The 24,215-nt window shown below is 45.0% G+C and overlaps 1 long non-coding RNA gene across 1 annotated transcript in view; it reads right to left on the bottom strand.

Annotated features, from left to right (window-relative positions):
* Window positions 1-24,215, bottom strand: part of LOC133273308 (uncharacterized) — a 343,156-nt gene that overhangs the window by 98,903 nt on the left and 220,038 nt on the right. The gene's annotated exons all lie outside the window — the stretch shown is intronic.

Below are 24,215 nucleotides of genomic sequence, written 5' to 3'. Positions count from 1 at the left end.
GATTAAATTCTCTGTCTGTCACAAACTTCCAGTGTAACATGAGAGATGTTAGTCCTGCCCAAATCCTGTTAAAATTCATGCCTATGACTGCTATTAGCTGTTTTGGACAGAGAAGATGATCTTTCACGTTGGCTGTGCAATACATAAAAGAATAAGGAGTATAAAAAGGACTCTAAGGCGAGCTGCATACCCCTTATTGCTTTTACTGCTTGTGACTTTCATTGTCTAAAAATCTTTAAGAATCAATGCATTGTGCCAGGAAAGGAGAGGGCTTTTGTTCCTGCCCACCTGAGTCAAACTGCTTATTGACTTCATAGAATCGGCACTGGGAGCAGAACTGTGGGGCTGTGATAGCTCTTAAGTGCCTTCAGCTTTCAGAAGCTGCTTCTTTCACTCATGTTTTATGCAAAGATGTTGAGACATCACCTTGGATATTCGATGATCAGAAAATGTCATGTGTTGTTCTGGCCCCTGGTCTGTACTGCATTATATTATCTCACTAGATTATATTGCAATGCTTTCATTAGAAGAAAGCATGTTAGCTTGCATCAAGTGACTGGCAAATTCAAGACTAAAAATCCACCAAGACCATTCAATGCAGAAACACCATCTGTGCCTCAGGAAAGCCACAAATCACTGAAGCCATAGATACTGGGAGAGTATTCTGGATAACTATCACCGCATATGTACCCTGGGCACTTTATTGTTCTCCAGCTACCTGCTGATGGTCAGAAGCAGAATCAGGGATTAGATGGACTTTGATGGGACTTGTTACTCTCTTCTTATGTTGAAATCTGCTTTAACTTCCAGCTTGACTTCGAGTACTCATGGTACTCTGCCTATAAGTGCTTGTATGTAGATGGTGATGATTGTGTTACAGTCATTATTTTCACTTTTAGGATCTCCCCTTGCAGTCCCCTGTGAGGTCCATACCAGGTCCATACCAGTCTCTACAACAAAAGGCTTTGAGCCAAAGGGTGGGGTTTTCATCTTCCCTCAGAGATTTGAGAGGAGAAGGTACTTGCACTCATATATCTCTCTTTCCCAATACGCAAGGCAGCTCTACAGTGAAAACCAAGGAACCCAGGAGGGAAGGAATTTACCTGCTGTCACAAAGCAGTTCTTGGCACAGCCAAGCATGGAACTTAGGGTCTTTTTGACCCTTTCTGGACAATTCCTCCACTCCCCCACTGTCCTTTCTTGGAAATACTGTTCTAAAGCAATAAAATGAAAAAGCTTTGATTCAAATACTTCCTCTCTCCAAGCACCAGGTGATGAATCACAATAGTAAGCCGTCATTTCCATCCCTAAATCCTACATGTTCTGGCAGTTTCAATATGAAAGACAATAGCTTAGAACAAGTAGTTACAGTGATTTCCATTCTGGACCACTTTTCATCAGTTCGGTGATCAGAGATGTTCTCTTTAACCCTGGCTCAGCCTCTGACTATTGCCTGCTCTTTATAACAGTGTTTGTTGCTTGCTGAAGCTGCTTTGAAGGCACGAGGGAGTTAAATCACCTATAAATCCTGCTTGACACAGTATCTGTTTCAAGGTAGTGAAATGTACACTCTAACAAAACCATTCTGAATCATTAGCTGGTGCTGGGAGAGAGGAAGTATTTCAATCAAAGCTTACAAGCATTTTGTCTTACATTAGCTTTCTGACAAGACCCCAAGGGGCCAGCTTTTGTCTTGTTAGTGTCAGATCCATCACACAGTGCTCAGAAGTCAGGATGAAAACTTCCCTTATAGGAAGGATTGCTCAGAAATCGTAAGTGCAATGGAATAGATGGAATTGGAGACAGTTAGTACAGGTAAGTACTGATCATCTTCCTCACTCCAGTGAGGAAGATCTTAGTTCATTCCATTGACCACATATAGTAGAAGTAGACACTGCAGGTTTATCAGTACTTTGCAGGAGTTTCCAGCTCTCAGTCATTGTGTTCTCATGGAAAGTGTATTTCTTAGAAGCTTACATATATTTTTACTATTACTTTATAATACATCTATTTCTACTATTTATATTTATGGTACATTTATTTCTACTATTACCTTATAAACAGTTTATGGCCATTTGATAGTCTGCTTTGACCTTCTAAATAGCAACAGGGAATAGTTTCTCCCAGGTGATTCTGCCATGAAACCAGGAACTTCTCTTGAAAACTGGGCCTATTTGAAGCAGAACTGTAATTTGTAGAGATAGAATCAGAGGGTTTGCCAACAAATTGTCATTTCTACGTGTGGGGTTTTTCAGGTCAGGACCTTTATTTGTGTATACGGTGCGGTGCTGAGCCCTCTGGTGGTGTTCAGCAAATAAAAACCACAGTGTAGAGTCTTCGTCGGAGTCAGCCAAATTCATCTCTGGTGTAATGGCCTTGAGGCAATTCAGGATGCATCAGGAATGAATGGTCCCTCTTGGAGAGAGGTGAAAAACCAGCCTTCTCTTGTGCCTGGAAGCACCTGGGGTGCTGCTTCTGTGTAGTGCAAACAATAGCTTGGGCACAGGAAAGCTGTGCGGAGGGAGAGAAAACAGACCCATTGTTTCCCTTCTCCTAATAATGTTCCTTGTTCAGTATATTAAACAAAACTGAAGAGCTTTGTAGTGGTCCCACAGCTGTCATGTAGTTGGTCTGAAGTTGCCTCTTGGAGCTGAGTATTCAATCTGTCGCCATTACTTCACTCTGTGAACAAACCAACCAGATTAACTACCCTTCTTTTTCGGTAGCATAGAGCTGAATCGTAGAATCAAGGAATGATTTGGGTTGGAAAGGACCTTAAAGCTCATCCAGCTCCAGCCCCCTGCTGCAGGCAGGGACACCTTCCTCTAGAGCAGCTTGCTCCAAGCCCCTGTGTTCAACCTGGCCTTGAACACTGCCAGGGATGGGGCAGCCACAGCTTCTCTGGGCACCCTGTGCCAGCGCCTCAGCACCCTCACAGGGAATAATTCCCTCCCAGTGTCTCATCTCAGCCTCCCCTCTGTCAGGTTAAAGCCATTCCCCCTTGTCCTGTCCCTGCAGGCTTTTGTATATATAAATAGTAATAAATAAACAAGCCTTAGCTGGTCCTATCTGGGGACAGTTTCCTACAGCTGTTTCTTCCTTACGGTGCACGACCAATTTAAGCCTGACTGTTAGAGATCAGTATGTACAAGTATCAGTGTGTTCGCTTACAACGAAGTCTGTACATGCTGCTGCTTATTAGACCTGTTTGTGATGGAGATAGCTGAAGGTTGAAGTCAGGGGAACAATAGGCAGGGGAATGCTGATGATTGAAAAGAGCCGATAAAAACTCACATTAATGGTTTGTGCAACTTCATGTTGAGTTTGCAGATTTGGACGTTTCGCTGCTCACAGTATTGCAAACTGCTGTCAAACGAGGACAGAAGATTGATCTTAAAGGGCCTGCCTTGTGTGATTGCCTCCAGGAAACTAGACACTGATCTATGTACCTACAGTAGCAGGGTACAGCACAGTGCAAGCGGCTCCTGCAGTGCCTGTAGCTTCTCCATGTATTCAGTAGCAACTGTCAGTAAAGCCTTTCTCTTCTCAGTGCCACGTTTTAATGCAGTTAGTAAGGATGTGGGTTATGTGCTGGGCAGGCTCTTGATGTAAGACACCTCTGTGCACCTGTCCACTTAGAAGGCTGGTCTTACATTGGTCTGTACTTCAGGAAGTGGCTGTTACTAATAATTTATTGAGTGCTGACAGCCTGTTCTCCTCTGTCCAAAATACCTCTTCCCTTACGAAGACTACAGACTGAGTAAGGCAGACAGTGCCCTATAAATCATGATCAAATACAGCCATGCTGCGGTGATTCAATATGTGATTCATTTAAGATTGGAGGGGAGGAGGAGAGATGGGAAAAGATGGGATAAAAGCACTTCCCTGAAGAATGCTAAGTGTAGATCACAGATTATTTTCAATTAGATTTGCTGGCGTGTGGCTTTTGCATGCAGGCAGGAACTGGTTGTCATGTGAACTGTCTGCTTTATTCACGGGAGCAATGCTTAGATGTCCTTCTCAGGAGCTACTTAAAAAGCAGGTCTGTTTATCTGCAAAGGCAAAGAATTATGGATGTTGCTCTGCTTTTCAGCCCTAAGGTGATGTCTATTTTCACCAAGTTCTTGCTAAGCATTTGTTCTTGAATCAAAAGCTACTTCCAATTGATGAAAGCAATTAGACAGTTTGAGGGTGGTTGCCTGTGTTAGGTCTGTCTTGAAGGATTTGGGGGTCTCTCAGAAATTCTACACTCCAGGTTTCTGATGTGTGTCAAAGAACTTGATTTAAGCCCCGATTCTAGGGCAGGGGGTGTGTGTGTGTGTGTGTGCAATGACACAGGGAAGGAAGTCTGTCTTTCAGTTTTGCTCTCTGAAGAGGTGTTCAGAAGACTCCACAGCTTTTGTCAGCCTCACTTTCTTCTGTGAATGACTTCAAAGAGGCTCATACAGAGACCTACGTCTGAGAGGCTGGTTTCCCTCAGGAGTATCAGCGTCAGCCTTTGTTGAGGGTGACTGTTACTCTCCTGGGTAGTACAGAAGTCAGTGGGACCTCTGTGAAAGCAACTGCATAGCAGGGCTCGCAGCTTGACCCTGAGTTGGGTCCTGGTAATACTTTCAACCCCAAAGCACCCTGTTCTGGCAGAGTCGGAAACAAGGTACAGCATTATCAAAGGGGCTGTTCTGCTGTGGCAGGCTCTGTTTTCCCAGGGGTAGGAGTCCTTTGCCCAGGCACCAGAGGTAAAGTGCTTTAAAAGCATCTGCACGATTTGGGAGTCTATAGGTTCTGACTAACATTTCACAGTCACTTAAAATGAGGCAGCACAAGTTTTTACTGCCCACAGGTATCTGCCTTGCTCCTCCGACAGACATCACTGCCCTGAGACAGCAATGTCAGACCTACTGGGGAACTGCCACCATTTCCAGCCTGTCATGTTCAAGTTTACCCACAGCCTGCTTTCTTGGCTGATTTTCATGTACCAGCCTGACTGTTGATGGTCGTGCTGCCTTCACTGCTCTGGCAGCTCCTGTCTGAGCCCCACAGAGATTCCCTTGCTTGTCTGTGGGATGTAGGTGGTTGTCATGTCAGTGGTGTCCCTTTGGTAGTTGCCAATGCACTCATCATCCAGCCTGATGGGAAGTGGCAGCACGTTTAGCTCCCTCCTGGGCCTGCCACCTTCTTCCTTCTGTGCAGTCACCAGGGAGTGAGGGACTGAATGCTGCATCCCCAGGGCTATGGCCCAGCCATGGCTCTAGATCAGGATCTTGAGTGCAGAAACTCCTCTCTGCTTTTGGCCATGCAGGTGCTGTGCAGGTGATCTGTTCAGCATGCCTGGCTGGGCAAGTGGAGCTCATCCAGGGGTCTTCTGTACGGGTGCCAAGAGGGAATCTGCTTCCGTGCTTCAGTTTGGAGAGAGCTTGAGCTTTTGAAGTGAATCTTTCTGCCAGCACACTTCAGTGAGCATCACAGAGTGGTCCTGGACTGCTTTTGGATGAGGCTAAACCAGAACATATGCACATAACATGCTCTAAATGCTGACAGGCATTCAGTTCATAGGTTTAGGAACAGGGTAGAACTCAACACTCTTTTTTTCCCTACATCCTCCTGTATCTGCTCATCTAAATGTAGCTTTAGACTGGTCTTAAGGATGGCTGTCAGGCTGCTGTGTTCCCTCATGCCCAGGGTCCTTCTTCAATATGGTCTGTTTTCAGATGTACTCCAACCCAACATTGGCTGTTATAAACTGTGAGAAATCTTCACAAAATTAGGAAGTAGTGTGGAAACAAACCCCAAGAACTTCCAAATTCTGCTTGTTAAATCAGGATGCAGACCTGAATGACTCAGAAACGCTGGATTCACCCCTCCCCTCTCTTGCACCGTGAGTGCTGCTTCAGCACATCCATGGTGGTTCTCAGAGTACCAAACTGCAGTGGTAGCTCCTGCCCTGGCCTTGTGGTCATAAAACAGGGAGGTTCCTGCAGGGTAAGGTGAATCTCAGCTGGTACCATAGAGAATTTTCACTTGGGGGGACACCGGGCACTGTCTCACACAGGGCAGCACATCAAACCATTGCCTCCATCCCAGGTCTCTGCACCAGTTGGGGCTGGCAGGTTCATCTCTCCTCAAGAGGGCAGCAGGACTTTAGGGAGGGCACCTGTACTGTGAACCTGCAGCCCTTGCAGGAACTAGGGTAATTTGGGCAACTCTTTCACAAAGAGGTGAAAGTCTACCTAAGGCATTTCAGATCTGTGTCAGAGCCATCTCGAGGGGCTTGCTAGCTCACATTATCCTGTCTTTACACCAAGGATTTAACCCAGCTTCAGTGCAGCAACATGGGCAGCCTGTGCAAGGCGAGCTGGCCACCTCTATGACTGCGGGTGGGCAGGAATCCCTAACACAGTGATGTCCAAAGCCAAGGAGAGCTGGCTCCTTTAAATGCAAGGCACCAAGACCAGCTCTGAAACAGACAGTTTTCATCTGTGAGTCACCAGCACATGTCAGCTTGGGTTCCTCTCCCATTTCCCAAAGCTTCCTGGTATGAATTCTAGCAACGTTGCAGCAAAGCAGTGAAAGGTTACTGGTATTGTTAACCTCCACATGCAACGTGTGTCAACACATCCCAAACTGTAAGTAGGAGGCTTGTGAATTCTCAGCACTCAATATACTTGTCAATACACATTTATTCTCCACTCGGCTTGGACTTCTGATCTAATCAGGATTTATTAGAAGGTAAATGATCAGTTTAAACTGATGAGGGCTTTGTATAAACACACACGTGCACACCCACACGTTTGTGTAAGATTCTCATTCCAGCTCTTGCCCTATTCTCTCTAAGCCAATATTACTGTATTTTCTAGGGAATCAGGGGAAAAAAATGGATTCTTTTCCTTTTTATTAATCAAAGTATATTTTCAAGCGAAATGATTTGAGCATCACTGGTTTTGAGTGTCAAGTAATGGCTGTCAGAGAACCAGGTATGCAGCCAACAGTCTCAAGATGTGCTTCATGGACCATTTCTTTGTCTATTGAAGAGCTGTCCAGGGAGTGAAGCTGATGGATCAGCCCATCCATTGCTCCAAGAGCATGTGGTAGGCTGTGTTTTGGAGTGCTCTTGATTAGTAGTACTTTTAAAGTCATTTGAGTACTACTAATAGCACTTAAGTATTATTTAAGTACTATTATTTAAGTGCATTTAAGTACTATAATAGTATATTTAAGTACCAATAGTAATACCTAAATGACTTTAAAATGTCATGAGGTATCCCTGGACACCTTTGTGCAGTGTGGCCCCTGTGTGGACACGAGGTGGGAAAGGTTTGGAGACAAGCCATGCTCTTAACCTTATGCAAACCCATTCCTTACTCATGTATACCCTTCAGGACCCTAGGAACCAGAGGGCAGGCAAACCACCAGCAGTCCGAGTCGGATCATTCTCATTGCTTTGATCAGCCCTTCCCATGTACGTTTTGCATGTGGGAACAGGACGGGAGGTAGATTGGAATGGGAGAAGGGACGGATCAGGGCTAAAATGGGGTGTACTCAAGAGAAACACTTCACCTGGGCAAGGAGGGAGCTTGCTCTATCTGCTACTGAGCTAAACAATGCCCAGGAATGTTCCTGGGCCGGGAGCGTGACTGCCCGCCCCGGTGAACTGTTCCAACAGCCCCTGGTGAGGTTTTGGCATGCGCCAACCAGCGCTGCCGCGGGTGCTGTTGGAGGATGGGTTGGCAGCAGGCGTGTTCAGGGACCGTCCCCAGCCAGCGCTTTGCATGCAGCCTCCCTGTTGTGAAGGGTGAGGGTGTTTACTGGCGGAGGCTCAGGCCCTTCCCTGCCAGCTGGCCTCCATGGCCAGGAATGTTCCCAGGCACACTTAATTTGCTTGTAGAGATAGAGCCTCATGTTAACAGTTATCCTCTGTCCCCGAAGCTCGCATCGCTGCGCTGAGCTGGTGTGGTGCTGCCTGCACACAAGGGTTTTGCTGCACGGGGTGTTAAGGCTCGTGATGCACGTGTCGGAAATCAGCTCAGTCTTCACTGAGAACCCTGACACCGACAGCAGCTTTGTAGCAGCAGCAGCAGCATGGGTATGTTGCTACTCTAAGTGCTCCAAGCAGCGCTGCTTTTGGGACCACAGCAAAGAACACACCCCCCCCCCCCCTTATGGTAATTCCAGCAGGTTAGATTGCTGTGCCACTTTTTCTTATTTACTTCCCATTAAGTTTACTTTGGAATTGTTGTTTCCTGATGGAGAAATCCCAACCTAAATGAGTCAAGTGGAAAGTTCTAACTGATTCTATAGGGGTAGGATTTTGCTGCAATTTCCTGTATCCATCGACTCTCTGTATTCCTGGTTATTTTATTCGAGATGCATTTCTTGTGTTCTTTTGAGTTATTTTCTTCCAGTATTTCTCAGTATGCTGAGTCTCCTGCTATAATTTCACTTCTTTGCTGTTCAGTTTTGCCTCTCTGCATCTCCCTTTCATTATGTAAAAAGTCTTTGGTGTGCTCATGATATAGTTACTGAAAACATCTGCAGAAGTCTAGGGCAGCACAGATCACACAAAATAACAGGTCTAGTGGAAAAGTTCTGCGAGGCAGTGTCTCCTTTTGGATTGATAGGCCTGAGCCATATGTCAGGGTGCCTACACGTGTACAACTTCTTCATTAATGATCTGGAGGAAAAATAGAACATTTTAGATTAGACATTAGGCAGAAGCTCTTCCCTGTGAGGGTGCTGAGGCGCTGGCACAGGGTGCCCAGAGAAACTGTGGCTGCCCCATCCCTGGCAGTGTTCAAGGCCAGGTTGGATGGGGCTTGGAGCAAGCTGCTCTAGTGGAAGGTGTCCCTGCCCATGGCAGGGGGTTGGAACTGGATGAGCTTTGAGGTCCTTTTCAACCAATTCAACCAATTCCATGATTCTGTGATATTTTAGCCTTCTATTAAAAAACCAGTCTGGATTAGTACATGCTTCAATGATAGGACACCAAATTTACAGCAAGCTGTTCGTCATAGGTGAGATAGTCACCAGAAGTGATGGGGGATTGATGGTGATATAATACGTAATGTATTCTTCATTAGGTGTCTGCAATTGCACTTTGCTGGTGACCTCTGTCTCTAAGCCAAGGCAAACCAGGCAGTTCGGTTTTTTATACGTAATTGTGGGATTTCATTGATTGCTTTTATAACCTGTATAATGGGGTCACCTGCAGGTATCGTTGGGGTAGCCACTTTCCACAAGCGTGGAGGGAGTAAGTTGGGCTGGGGAATACTTATGCTACAGGTTATTAGCTTTATTCCTTAAGAATAAACCCCCCTAAACATTTTATAGCCTTCTGTCTGAGCTACTTCTAAGAGCTAAACTCAGTGAACTATTTCGTATCAAAAATAAACAGATATATGGCATGGTGACAGCCCCCTTGGACACAAAGCTACCACCTTCTCCCCCTGTAGTCCCAAACTGCCAGAACAGACGTAGCTGTTCCTATGTCCTCCCTCTTGATTTATTTTGCATAGGTGGAAAGTAGTCCCAAAGTCTTTTATTCACAAAAGAACTGCTCAGCATGATGCAGGTGATGGACACGCAAATAATGGGTCTGGACTGATTTTGCAGTAAATAAAGGAGCAAGTAGGCCCCCTGTGTCTTTACTACTGTTATTTATGCTGATGAGAGACTGTGGTTTTGAAGGTAAAGCTGTTCCTGATTGCTCACTGAGAGATGAACATCTGAAATGCTTATGGTATTGAAATCTTTGCCTGCTCCATCTGAGCAAGCATAGTTTCACTTGGATCCAAAATGGCAGCAGTTCAGAGCAGATGCATTACCCTTGTCTTAAATGCATATGTTGTATATCCCACCATAATGTATGCCCATATATATCATTTTGATCCCTGTTCTAATCTGATTTGGTAGCTACAGCTCCTCAGTAAAGACAGAAGCGGTTACAGAGCACGATGCAGTGCACATCTCCCATATCTTCTTATTCTCCTCTGGACCACTAGCTCCATAGCTGAATTAGCCACCTTTTTGAGAAGAAAAGGCCAATGGCCTAAAGGAAAGTTTTATGGTTTAATGAAACAGTAAGAAAGTAAATATTAAGTTCTTTGTGAAAGAAATGAAAATGCAAAGCACACAGTAGTCAGCACTTTATGACCCATGAATTCCTTTCTCTTGCCCTGCAGAAAGCACATGTGTTCCACAGTAGTTGGGCTGATCCCGTTGGCAAATCTTTCATTCAGTGTAATGGTGCAAGGTCAGGAATTTGGGAAGAAAGCTGGGAACAGCAGATGAGACCTGCTGAGACATAAATCCAGCCTTCTGCTCTCATGGGCTCTGCACCATAAAATCACTTCCATAAACTTTTCAAACCTCCACCAGTGATTGTCAGGGCTCTTTGTCCTCACAGCTCCCCTTGGCATGCTTTTCTACTGACTCACCTTCTTCTCAGCTTTTGCCCAAATTAATTCATGGCTGTAGATGCCGCTTTGTTCTTGAGCCAAAGCTGTTCTTTAGCCTGCATGGATCTCCTTTCTGCTGTGCATCCTTCTGACGTGGCAACACCAGCTACACTCCCTCTGCCTTCCACTGGCAGCCAAAGTCTTCTAAGTCATCTGCCAGGGATGGGGCTTTGATTTTGCTATCAACTTTGCCCTATCCCAGGATTCTTACTTAGTATGAAGACTGGAAAACCACATAAGGTAGCACCACTCTTAGTGTCACTTTGGAAACCACCCTCAACAAGCTCTAGTGGTGACATCAGCTGTGAGATGAACTATAGTGTTGCACAAATATCAAACCAAAACCGTTGACCGTGTATTTCTTTGGGTGACTTTTTGTGTTCAGTGCCACACAGCCATTGTGAAGTATGTCGCTGCTGCACATGATGGTTTGTGTAACACACCATGGTGCTCTCCAGGCTACCAAGAAGGTTGGCTGTGGGCCACACCACTGGCACAGGGCTCAGGATCTGGTTTGGGTGGAAACTGAGTCAATGGCTCATACTCTGTTCAGTTCTGGGCTCCTCTCTACAAGAGAGATAATGAGTTGCTGGAGAGGGTCCAGAGAAAGGCAACGGAGCTGGTGCAGGGCCTGGAGCGCAAGTGTGATGGGGAATGGCTGAGGGACCTGGGGGGTTCAGTCTGGAGAAGAGAAGACTCAGGGGAGATCTGATCGCTCCCTAAAGGAGGATGGAGCCAGGAGGGGCTGGGCTCTGCTCTCAAGGAACAAGGGATAGGACAAGAGGAAATGGCCTCAAGCTGCACCAGGGCAGGTTTAGATGGAGCTGAGGAACAATTCCTTCCCCAGAGGGTGCTCAGGCATTGGAACAGGCTGCCCAGGGCAGGGCTGCAGTCACCGTCCCTGCAAGTGTTCACAGCCCGTGGAGACGAGGCCTCAGTGCCATGGGCTACTGGTGGCCTTGGCAGTGCTGGGGTAAAGGTTGGACTGGATGATCTTGCAGGTCTTTTCCAATCCAATTGATTCTATGATTTCTGTGGCTACTTGTGTCTGTATTTCAATGGGTTCCGTTTTTCACCACTAGAGTCACCATTCTCTATTTCAAGATAATTATGATTCCTTTATCTATTGAGTTTCTAAAGTCTTCAAGGCAGAATTTGCCAGTTTCTGTGGGCAGAGTCATCACTGAACACAACAGGTTCATGGCAACTGAAGGCTTTTAGAGAGACAACTATAATGTGAACAACTGCCATTGCAGGAGTGCTTCCGAAGTAGTAGTTTTTAATTGATTTTATGGTTGTGCTACCCAAGTAAGCTCAAATCAAAGTATTTCGGCCTCAGTCCTTTTGAGCTAAGCCTTTATTGATGGAAATTTTCCTGGAACACTTTTTTTTTTTCTCATGGAAATTTAATTTTCTACATTTAAAGCTGTGTTTCTCACACATGAAGTGTGTGTGCTTGTTCTTTGTGAAGATAACAATACGGCCAATGAATTGCATATGCCTGGGTAAACTCTAAACACACAAGCCTAACATGGAATATAAATCTAAATGTCTTGCACATGCTATGCAAATTCAAGAGTCTTCAATAGGGCCCTGTTTCACCAAGGAGCTGATTCCAGAAGAGTCTGAAAAAGCAGTGGAATAGCTTTAACATTATTAACCCACATAAAGCCTCCTGAATATAGTACAAAATCACTGCTGTTGATATTGGCTCCCCCATGGAAAGAAAAAGAGATCAAAGGGTTTTTTTCCCCTCAAAATATTAGCCTTGAGTTTGTTTTTGGATCTTTAATGTAAAATTGCATTTACTTTCTGTGTTTTCGAGACTGAGGCATTATTGTTACTCCAGGTCAGTAGGCTTTTTATAATCACCTCATATGCTTGCATCTATTTAGCTCCTTCTCAATGGCAAGGAGATTACTTTGACTCCAAAAATCAGGGTCTTTTCAAAGAAAATACCTGAGAGAATTGCACCTTTATGATTATTCATAGATTTGTTTGTAAGGTTAGAACCCCATAAAGTGTTCAGAAGTGATTTGATTGCTAAGCTGACACAGGCTTGAACTAAGTGGCTGGATCCCAATGCTTTGTTCGTTTTCTGTTCGAGCATATTGTGTTTTTTGAGTGCATTATAATACTGGGTTACTCAAGCAACATGAGAATGCTCATTTCAACAAGAGCAGAGCTGAAGCTGGGGTTTCTGAAGGATATTACATATTGTCTTTTAATGTGACAATTTCAAAATGATGCCTGCATGTTCCTGTCAAACCAGAGGGAATTATACTGCAACTTAATGGGAAGTATTTGTTTAATACTGCAGACCAAAACACAAAGGAACCTTCTCTAGCACATCTTGAGCTTCTGCTTTAGATCTTTTGCTCACCAGCGACCTCCCTAGCTCTGGGATTTGGTACAGCCTTATGTCCTGGTTTTGGAGAGATACATTGGGACTGAGTAATATGCTACCAGTCAGTGTTACTGTTCCGCTCCCTGGACATGCCCTTATTGGAGGTGAAGGGATGTGAAAAAACCCTTTTCTATTTCAGTTTTTTAAAGTAGACTTTCTAACTCCTCCATCTACCAGGGGAATCACAGAATCCAGACTGGTTTGGGTTGGAAGGGACCTTAAAGCTCATCCAGCTCCAACCCCCTGCCATGGGCAGGGACACCTTCCACTAGAGCAGCTTGCTCCAAGCCACTGTGTCCAACCTGGCCTTGAACACTGCCAGGGATGGGGCAGCCACAGCTTCTCTGGGCACCCTGTGCCAGCGCCTCAGCACCCTCACAGGGAAGAACTTCTGCCTAAGAGCTCATCTCAGCCTCCCCTCTGTCAGGTTAAAGCCATTCCCCCTTGTCCTGTCCCTACAGGCCTTTGTCCAGAGCCCTTCTTGTCAGCTTTCTTGTCAGCCTGTTTAGGCACTGGAAGCTGCTCTGAGGTCTCCCTGGAGCTGGCACTGCAGAGATGAATGAATGCATTTGGAGCAGCTCGGATCCTGGGTGACACCAGCAACTCTGTTCACTCTGCTGAGAAGAAGTGCTGTAAGTCATCCTGGTTCCCCAGAGTCTTTAAAGACAGCTGGAGAACCATTGGATGGTCCATTTTCCCCATGGCTTAAGAACTGATGGGGAGCAGTTCTGTCCAGCCTTCAGCCTAAAAGAACCAAATCAACTAACACGAAGGCAATGGCGAGAGCCAGGATGGCTTCTTTCTCTCCTTCAATGTTAGGACCCTCTCCTGCAGTCATGGTGGTAGATGGGAGGTCTTGCCTGAGTGAGGAACGTGGCACAAAATGAGTTCCTTAAGGCAGGATGTTAATTGCTGTTGAGAATCTTTACAAATGGGCTTCCTTAATGAAGTGATTTGTTGGTCCTAAGGAACTGCTTTATCTCATCAAGTCCTCGGCACAGGAAATCTAATGTGAAGGTTTGGTCCAACAAAGTATGCTTGGCTTGAAGAGAAGAATCACACTTGGGGAAAAAGGGGGATAATGGAATGTTGAATTAAGTAATGGCTTTTGCAGCTTGTTTGCAGTTTGATCTTCCTGTGCTGTAAAAATGAGTTCAGTATTTGATTTCTGGGGTTTAATTTGTGCCTTTGCTTGGATTATATTTTAAAGCATTTCTTCTGCTTGGAAGCGTTTGTTTCCTACAATAGGAATTTCCTACAAAGAATAATATTACAATGGGTGGTTTGCATTTGGCTGCCAGAAACCCCAGCTGTTGGTAGGAGGATATTCGGAGCAAGTAAATAATGCTGAGACTGACAGGAGACTGCCTTGAAAACATGGCTTACCTCTCCAGTGCTGGAAAGGGGTTCTGTCTGTGTTACCTGCGCTGTTAGAGGTCTGTTCACATACTGCAGTTAGACAAATGCTGATCTGCTTGGTTGGATTGGAATCACTCAGCTATGTGTGTGCTGCAGCTCCTGTAAACAGGCTCAGACTGTCTTTGCCTGGAGTCTCTTGGGCTTTGCTATTGATACAGACATGGGAACTTGGAGTTCAGGAGTGTGGTGTGGTACCAAGAGCTGGCTTACCTGTGCTGAGCTCCGTGCTGTGTTAGCTGTGCATCTCGGTGTCCAGACAGCTAGGTAAGGCTGTGTCAGTTAAAGCTGTAGAGAGGTGTGCTCAGCAAGCTTGAAGTGAGTGAGGGTACTGGTTTAACACTCCCTTTTGTACCCTGTTGGGAGGGTAGCACACCTTACTGGGCCCATAGAGGGGTAGAGGAAGAGTTACATCTGCTGAGATGGTGCTGGTAGGTGTCTCCATGCATTTGTTTCCTGTTTCAGACATCCCTGAACTCTACCACGCTGAAGCTCACTAGGTTGCATACCTACTCTTACAAAAGGGAAGCTGATGCGCAGAGCAATGAAATGATTTGCACAAGGTCAGGAATGGGAGAGCTGAAGGCTGGATCCGAGTCTCTTGAAGCCACGCCAGCACCTTGACCACAAGGCCACCATTCCTTCGTAGCATATTTTCCTTTGACTCTAGCAGCTCTTGCAGCTGGCTGGCTTTGTAGAGCAGATCCAAAGCTCACTGAAGTCAGTAGGAGTCCACTTAGGGAGTTCCAGCAGCCTTTGGATCTCTCCCTTTAGGTTCCTTTTTCCTATACACAAGAAAGAATGCTTCTGTCTTTTAGTGCTCCCTTTACCTGTCCCGGCTGTGTAGTAGGGAAGCTGTTCAGTATGAGATGAGGGCTGTTTATTTTACCTTGTAAGGACCCCTGGCAACTGTTTGAAAACACTGATAGAAACCAAGGTTATTGCTCCCATCTCCCCACTGGAAACCTCTGCTCCCTCAGAGCACAGCTACACAAACAGCTGATCTGGCATTTAGCACAAGGGAAGGAACAGAAGCGCCTGGCAGGGTGGTGGGAATGAGTTCTTGGAGGTGATGGGGGAAAGGCCAGAGCCTTGGAGCAGAGCTGCTGCCGGTGCAAGAAGCTGTGCTGGATGCTGAATCCACTGTTTGGGTGGCTGCAGCCCCTTTGAAGAGATGGGAACTATCAGATGTGGGTGGGGAGGAACCTCTTCAACTGCTAATAGAGTGTTATCATTAGTGTGATTGCTGATGGCCCAGTGCGGACCTAACAGCTGTGTGTGGACACGTCCTGTAGCTCTCCAGGGTCAGCAATAGCCACTGCCCTATCCCCAGGCTGCAGAAATGATGGGTGAGAATTCACTGCTTTTGTTACATTCCTATATTCCTCTTCATGACCTAATACCCATTTTCCTCCGCAGACTTATCCCCACTCATGAAGAATTTGATCCTGTGCTTTATGAAATCAGAGGCTAAGTTACCAGTGGCTTCTGTGGCATGGCTTCATGAGGTATTCTCTGTGAGGGAGGCTGTGCAGAGCTGGACACAAAGCTGACATGCACCAAAACCTACCAAACCTTTAGTTCTATTTCTGTATTTGGCTTTTGATCTTGCCCAAAGACAACTGAAGCTGCCATTTAGATGAAGGAGTCTATTGCTGCTGCAGCATAGTTATTATCTTTAAAATTACAGACATGGGCTAGAAACTGAAACATGCTCCTGGCAGGTCCTCTGCTTGTTTGCTGCTACTGCTGAGGACCCCAGAGTCTGGATTTATCCCAGTTTGCATTGAATCCTTAGTTATGGTTTAAGTGGGAGACCTAATTCCCCCGGGGGCCTGGGAGCCCTCTACAATCACAGAATCATAGAATGGTTTGGGTTGGAAAGGATCTTAAAGCTCATCCAGTTCCAACCCCTGCCACGGGCAGGGACACCTTCCACTAGAGCAGGTTGCTCCAAGCCCCTGTGTCCAACCTGGCCTTGAACACTGCCAGGGATGGGGCAGCCACAGCTTCTCTGGGCACCCTGTGCCAGCGCCTCAGCACCCTCACAGTAAAGAACTTCTTCCTTATATCTAACCTGAACTTCCCCTGTTTCAGTTTGAACCCATCACCCCTTGTCCTGTCACTACAGTCCCTAATGAAGAGTCCCTCCCCAGCATCCCTATAGCCCCCCTTCAGATACTGGAAGCTGCTATGAGGTCTCCACACAGCCTTCTCTTCTCCAGGCTGAACAGCCCCAACTTTCTCAGCCTATCTCCATACAGGAGGTGCTCCAGTCCCCTGATCATCCTCGTGGCCTCCTTTGGACTTGCTCCAGCAGTTCCATGTCCTTTTGATGTTGAGAACACCAGAACTAATCAGTGAAGAAAAAATAGTTACTGCCAGAAAGTGATTCAGGTTATCCCAGATTAGCTGGGATTCAGGTACCTGCAGCTTTCATGGTCCTGTGGGCGTTTCTGCTGACTGTAGGGGGAGTTGGGTGTAGGTAAACTCCTAATTTAAGCAGTTTAAAGTTTGAAGTGCCTGATGTCAGGCGAGATGGATTTGTGGGCTCGGAGCAGTGATTTCTCATGTACCTCACTAAGCTTTCCTGGAGCTGCTTAACTGCAGATATGTTGTTTAATAAGGGAAGGAGAAACCTGTGGGAAAACAAAGCCTATCAATAATCACACGCACTTACATCTGGCAGTAAAGTTCTGCGGAAAAAAAATCAGTGCAGCAGCTTGTTGCCTTTGAAACTTAATGCTATTAAAATGGTCAACATGAAGTTTCTATTTTTAAAATAGCAGTTGAAAGAAACGTGCAAGATTAATAAGCAGCTAAATTGAAACCACGTTGCTTCATAGGTAATAGAGACAAACACGGAGTTAATGGGGAAGCATTCTTGGGGAGAGCTATGTGTGTTCTCCACTGCTTGTTTGGGTTTTATTTTGTCTTTCTTAGAAAGCAGAAGGGGGTAGAAATACCAGCCTCTTAAATCTTTTATTTCCCTTTTTAGACTGTTGTTCAGTTGAGTTTATTAAGCTTTCTGAAACAGCAGCCTATGACAAGTAAAAAGACACCATCTACCACCCCAGTGCACAAGGAGCTGCTAATATAAGCCGTTCCCCAGGAGAAGTGGACAACAGGGCTGCCTGTGGAAAGCCTTAAAGACAAACAAGATGTGTAGCAATCGTGTAGGAAGTGATGACAAGGAGATTGGAGTACTGAGCTATTTACTTGGAAGGGAGAAGCCATCTGACACAGGTGTCCAAGACAGCTGTAGGTCTCTGTCTCTATTGATACTGTTGGAGCAGTTCAACTTAGAATAGACAGTTCTCATCTAGCTAAGAAGCAGGAGGGAGGAGCTGCACCTCCAAGGAAGTGTTTAGAAAAGCAGCTGCAGATAGAATTTGTTCCAGGATGACCACAGTCTCATGCTAATAACCGTAATTGCCAGCCTTGAGCTTTGGGTAGACTCTAGTTCTTGATATTAGATGAGAAGAAGGGAGTTTAAGCAGGGAAGTAGAGTGTTGGTAGGTTGGAGAAGCACTTCAGTTTCATTGGCACTATGGCCATTTACACAATGTCAAGATCTGCCCCACTGTCTGCAATAATCCGTGCCAGCAGCAGAGCTGTCCCATATGGCTTTTATTTTTCCCCAGATCATTACTGGGATTTTTTAAGTCCAAAGGGAACTGGCTGTGTGGTAATAACAGAAGAATGAGCACTGGAGGACCTTATTAGCAGCCCGAAGGAGAATATGCAGATACTTGTTCATGAATTGTTAGCAGAAGCAGTGAATGCTCCCAGCAGGAGCTGTGTATGGAATAACCTGCCGTGAATAAACTGCACAGAACATCCAATGTGTACTTACATAAGGGAGACGTCTGTAAAATATTAAAGTAATAAATGTATATGTGTACGTTCACATGTGCATTATTACCTTACACTAATACTCAAATGTGGGCTCTGTATTTCATTATGAGTTTGAATCAAAATGTATCTTTACAGGGTTGAATTAAATGTGGTATTAAGGCATGATCAACAGCACGCTGGAGATAGCAGGGTGCTTTCCATTAGCTGTGGCTTGCATTAGTGAAATGCCCCAAGACACTCACCGTGCTCAAAAACATCAGTTAGAGATGGTTCAAGCCTTGCACCCTTGCCATTGGCACCATGGCATAATGAATGAGCAGAGAAGAGCAGACCTGTCCTTGCAGTGAGGGGGACAGAGATGAGAAAAGAGCCATGGATTTGTTGGAAGAGAAAGACAAGATAAAGCCAGGGCAATTTTCAGCTCTCAGTCAACTCCAGTGATGGCCTCAGCCTCCTTCCTTGCCGATAAGACCCATAGATGTGCTTCGCAGGGCCAGGTTTCTGGCTGTTCCTCCAAGGATGCTCTCACAAGCTTTGGGTCTTAGATTTGTGGTCACAGTTTGTGTTTTATGAATCTCATTTCTTTGATGATGGAGATTAGTAAGAGGGATGGAGTCACTGATGAGAACCTTGAGGGAGGCCATGAATATTTAGGGAGGGATTTTCTTGTGTTTAAGAACAAAACACCAAAATCTTTCCAGCTTACTGTTATGATTGCTCTGTTTTGGTGCATGACAAGTTACATAAGTTGCAAAGCTTCAATAACTTAACGTCTGCAGAGCGGAAGATGGGTACAGACTGCCCAGTGGTAGCGCTGGTAATGAAATCCGTCTTTCCTGGCCAAAGTTGTGTATTAAAGCAAACCAAAACTCTCACTATTCTGAGTGATAGAGGAAGAAAACCCAGTTGTTTCTCATTGAACAGATGTCTCATTTTCACAGGTCATAGGACCTCAGACTGGTTTGGGTTGGAAGGGACCTGAAAGCTCATCCAGTTGCAACCCCCTGCCACGGGCAGGGACACCTGCCACTAAACCAGGTTGCTCCAAACCCCGTCCAACCTGGCATTCAATGCTGACCTACTCAAGCACTTTGGACTCTCAAAGTGGTTGTTTAGGTGTTATGTGTCATTGTTAGAGTTGATGGAAACTAGAACTTTCTCTATTGAAGTATAACCCGAAGTCTCCAAATGAGTTTTCATATCCCATAGGATATCAGGTTACTCACTGATTTTGGAATGAGTTGGGCACTTGCTGTGCAGAGAATATTCTGGGAAGTTTTACTTTGGAAGCATCAAAACATTTTGGTCCTGAAACTTGAAAATATGGCATTCAAGAACAGTGATTTTACATGATCGTGTGTAACAGTGTAATACAGAATAGGGTATAACAGTATGCACACATGGTATGTATTAACATTTGTTTTCATGTAATGTATGTATAAGTTGAAACAATGAGATACAGTGATACGGTGAGAATAAAACACAGGAGTCAAGATTAGCTTGGGAAGCTGAAACATTCAGCTGAAGTCAGGTTCTGTAGAACAATTTGGTTTCCAAAAAGAAGGGTATTTATTATGTAAAACTCCAACATCAAACTGCTCCTAGCTTTTAACCAAGTTTCATTAGAATAAGTGAAACCAGCGATGCCCAACAATTTCCATTGTGGCAGCCCCTAATGCTGTTAAACTTTTACCATGCGTGCTGAAATCGTACATGCTGAGGTCTGCTTCAGGCTGAATTGCCTTGGAAATGATCAGCAGAAATGCTTCAGCAGTTTCTGACGCTGAGCAGAGGGAAGAATACATTATTTTGCTCACATTAAAATCTGTTACAGCTGTTTTGGAGGAAAGCCTTAAAAAGGACTGGAAAACAAGGCACCGAGATGGACTTTTTGCCTCCCATGTGTCTCTCAAGGTGTGAATTTGTTCACATGGTGTCTGTGTTAGAGCTCAGCAGCTAAACTCAAGGAGGGTTTGACTCGTATCTGTTTCTTTTCCATCACTTTTACTGGTCAAATACGTAGGGAATGTTTGGAAGGAAGCGTAGCTGCAGGTACCCTGTGCTCTTGATTGATCTCATTAGTTAATTATTCCTTTTCTACTAAGGAAAAGCCAGCTGGTGTGCAGTTTGATGAGTGGGACATGTGCCTACGACCTCAAGTCCAAGTTCTAATGCAGGCTTGGTGAGACGATGCTCTCCTTGTTGCCAAAGAGGAGCCGGCGGTGCCAGAGATGTAATCAGGTGGTGACACCTAGGGCTAGCGGAGATGTTTGTGAACATGGAAAAAGTAGTTCTCCTGGCTCTCCCAGCCAAACGCCTGGCCAGAAGTCAGGTTTCAATTAGAAGCAGACCTGAAGTATGTTTGCCTTAATGACAGATCCATCAGCTGAAGCGCAGATACTCTAACGAGAATGTATGTGATGAGGTTATGTGCGTGCTGCTAAGTCATTTGACAGAGGTGCTTACTGGAGTTTGGTTAATGAAGATGGATGAGCTCTGCTGGCTGAGAAGTGGCATCAGTGAACCCAGATTTCTGATAGAAAGTAAGATTAATTTCAGATTTAAATTGAAGATTGCTATAGGACAAGGGAAACAGCCTCCTCAAGCTGCACCAGGGCAGGTTTAGATGGAGATGGGGAATAATTCCTTCCCCAGAGGGTGCTCAGGCATTGGAACAGGCTGCCCAGGGCAGGGCTGCAGTCACCATCCCTGCAAGTGTTCACACACTGTGGAGATGAGGCCTCAGTGCCATGGGTTAGTGGTGGCCTTGGCAGTGCTGGGGTAAAAGTTGGACTTGGTGATCTTAAAGGTCTTTTCCAACCTGGTTGTTTCTATGATTCTATGTTACTGGCTCCAGCAGCCCCTCTACAAGGCACTGCTGCATGCAGTGCCTGCAGAGATGTAACAGAGTCAATAACACTGAGATTCTTTTAATTAATTCCTTCATTTTGGTGGAAATTATTGGCATCTCCTATTTCCGACAGGTAAAAATACTTGGTTTGGTTTATGTTTGTTTGCCATTTTTACCTTAATGGACAGAACTAGTTGATATCAATAGGAAAATACTTCATTGTCTGAAACCCGATTTCTTCAACCCAGCCTCCCTTGTGGTAATCTGGTGCCATCCGAGTGTGAGCTCCTTTCTACAATTCATCCTCTGGAAGGAAGGATGATCTGAGCTCTCCTTCATTTTTCATCTGGTCCTGAGTTTGAGCACATCAGAGCTAACTTTCTTCTCTTTGCCTCACGTATTGTCCCCAGGGGCCTGTCACCTCTGCGCGGGCTCTACCTGAGGAGTGGAATGTAACCTGGTTGTCCTGGGCAGGCCGCTAATTACAGCTTTAATTTGATTGTGTTTAGGAGGAGACAGATATCCAGCCTTTTCTTACTTGTAACTATGGATCTGAAGAAAGGCATGATAGCAGATAAGGTGTGCTGACAGACAGGATGGCCCCATGGCAACTTGCCCATCAGGTGAGTAAAACCTGCTATTGATGAGCCCTATGAAAGGATGACTGTTGCTATAATGATACATGTGGATAAATACAGCTCTGTGTCCACATATATATGCACCCATTACATACACACACATGTATGTGTTTCTATGTGTTATTAACAGAATCAATTCCAGAAGGAGCTTAGAAAAGAGGAGAAAAGGTGTGGTTTATATTATTCCTGTGCGTACACTTGCTAACATAATACATGCTTCATTTCCTCTGGGGACTTCTTAAAGAAGTTACTAATGCATAAGCAGTGCAACTTAAACCCAGCTGGAATCCAAATAGTTTCTTACAGTGCCTACAGTTTTGTGATAAGCAAAACTATTGCACTTTGAAGGAGCAGAAATGATCTATGATTGTACATGAAATGAGCTGTTATTATACAGTAAGAAAATAAAAGCAAAGGCCTATGAAATACTGTGGAAGTTCTGTTCCTTTTGCAAATGGGAAGCTGTGGTTTTATTAGTCACAAACGGTTGCAGCCCCATTGCTTTGAAAGGGAAACAGCTGATTTCTATCAGTGGAAGATCTGTCTTTGAGTTGTGGATGTTTTCTTCAGGGTTCTTGGACCACAGCACATTCGAAATCACTGTGGTAGATTTACCATAAATATTCAGGTTATGTGGTGCGTTATTCCTTGAGTAATCCCATTAATTTTAGAGGCTTAAAAGTCCTCAAGAGCACAGATTCCCCTGGAAAGAGGAAGAGCTGATCAATCCGGAGTTATGGACTCTTAACCACAGCCTGCTTTCCAGTGTGGTGATGAACTTCATTGCTGCAGCATCAGCTCTGCTCCTTGTTCCATGCACTATTATTTGCCAACCGTACTGGGTTGAATACAGCACCTCCTGAAACTGATAGGAGCCTTTCCCCTGACTTCAACAGGTATTGGGTGTTTAGGGATCTTGAACTAGATCAAATAGCAGCTATTAATGGAGCCTGGCCTTCTTCCAGCTTTACTTATTGCCTGTAGTGCTTATACAATCTGCTTGGCGTATAATTTTCTCTCATTTCATAAAAGAGAAAGAGAATGATTCAGAGCTGTGCTATGCCACTTGGTAGTTTTGTTTGTCTATTGTCACTTACCTTTGTATTCAAAGAAGATAAATGCAACAGCCACCTAGTTACTGACCCTTTCTACATGTGTTTATGTATATGAAGGCTGCTATTACATTTATGTGACTGCCCCAAATGATCAGGAAAGTTCAAAGCCATGCTCATGCTCTCTCAAAGTACTCATTTTTCAATACTGGGACAGATGTTTGGTGCTGTTGGAAGAAGAACCACAAAACCTGGGACAACGGAAAGGTCCAGTGTTGGTGCTGAGGGTGTTTCAGAAATGGAGCTGGTTGAAATAGTCCCAATTTTAAGAGTAATTTAAATATTGGGCACAGGAAAAAGGTAATAAAGACAATAACAGCAAAAACTATTTCAGTTAAGTAGATTGTATGTTCCTCCACTCTGTTAAGAGTTGAAGAGCAGGGATGCAGTCGATGAGGAGCCTCCCAGTGTCACAGGTGCGTGAGTTTGGTATTGCAGATGCCGTGCGTGTTTTCTGCACTACTGATTGAAGAAGGCACGAAGACATCCTCCAAAGTTTGGTAGCTCTCATCACACGAAGCGTTTTCTCCCATTTCTCTCTATTTCCACCAGCACTTTGTCCTGTTTTCTGCTTTTTCCCTCTGGTTCTTTGAATGAAACAGGTGCTTCACAGAAGGACTTGAGTGCTTCCAGCTCTAATCGCTGTCTCTCACAAATGGATCTATTGTGCTGTCTGATGGATTAATAGGGGGTTAGGTGCTTAAAACAACAAACAGTGAGTGCAAACAGTAGGAAGGAAGGGGGAAGGAGTAAAGCTGCGTGCGGCTGATGAATGAGATGAAGTCATTTATTTAGCAGGGGCGATACAGTAGTCAGGAGATACTATGGGAGGAAGGGCTTCTTTTAAGGAAATAATGTATTACGCCACCAAGGACTCGTATTCCACCAGGCATGAAGCAAACCACAGCATATCTTAGTGTCCAGCAAGAAAAGTTCCTTGGTTTTGAAGCCTTGAAGCTCAGGTGCGGTGAAGGAGAATAGGGGCTCATTGTTAAGGCGAGGATCAGCACTCCCTTTTGTTCATTCCCCTGCCCCCCTCTCCTCCTTTGGCACTACAGTAATAATGTCTTGTCCCTCCTAAGACACGCTGGCATACATCACGCTCACTGATGGATGTTCTGTCAGTGAATGTACTAAAATGGTTTGTTTCTGTTGATGTATGTCTCTGTGGACTCCTCTAATGGGAATGTAAATAAATGAACCCTTCACCAGTGATTTCTTTCACTGTAGTCCAGTTTAACCTCTGAGTGCCTCCAAATGCTTTAGTGCCTTACCTTACTGCAGCTTTTGCCTTTTTCTGGAGTTTCCTGGATTCCTTTTGCTGTGTGTGAGGGCAACTTTATACGGATGCAAGTAATTTATTGAAATTGGCATCACTAAATCAAGACTGAGAAATGAAGATGGGCAGTCAAGAAAGGTGAGGGTTTAATGTCCACTGAGGTAAATGGATTTCTTATGGTTTCCCTGGGAGCTGTAGAGGTG

This window comes from Pezoporus flaviventris, unplaced genomic scaffold (assembly GCF_033815535.1).
Source record: "Pezoporus flaviventris isolate CSIRO_AGI_PZ_B2104156 unplaced genomic scaffold, CSIRO_AGI_Pfla_v1 ptg000031l, whole genome shotgun sequence".
NCBI lineage: Eukaryota > Metazoa > Chordata > Aves > Psittaciformes > Psittacidae > Pezoporus > Pezoporus flaviventris.
The sequence above is the reverse complement of the archived record's forward strand: the minus strand, read 5'-3'. Positions and strand labels throughout refer to the sequence as shown.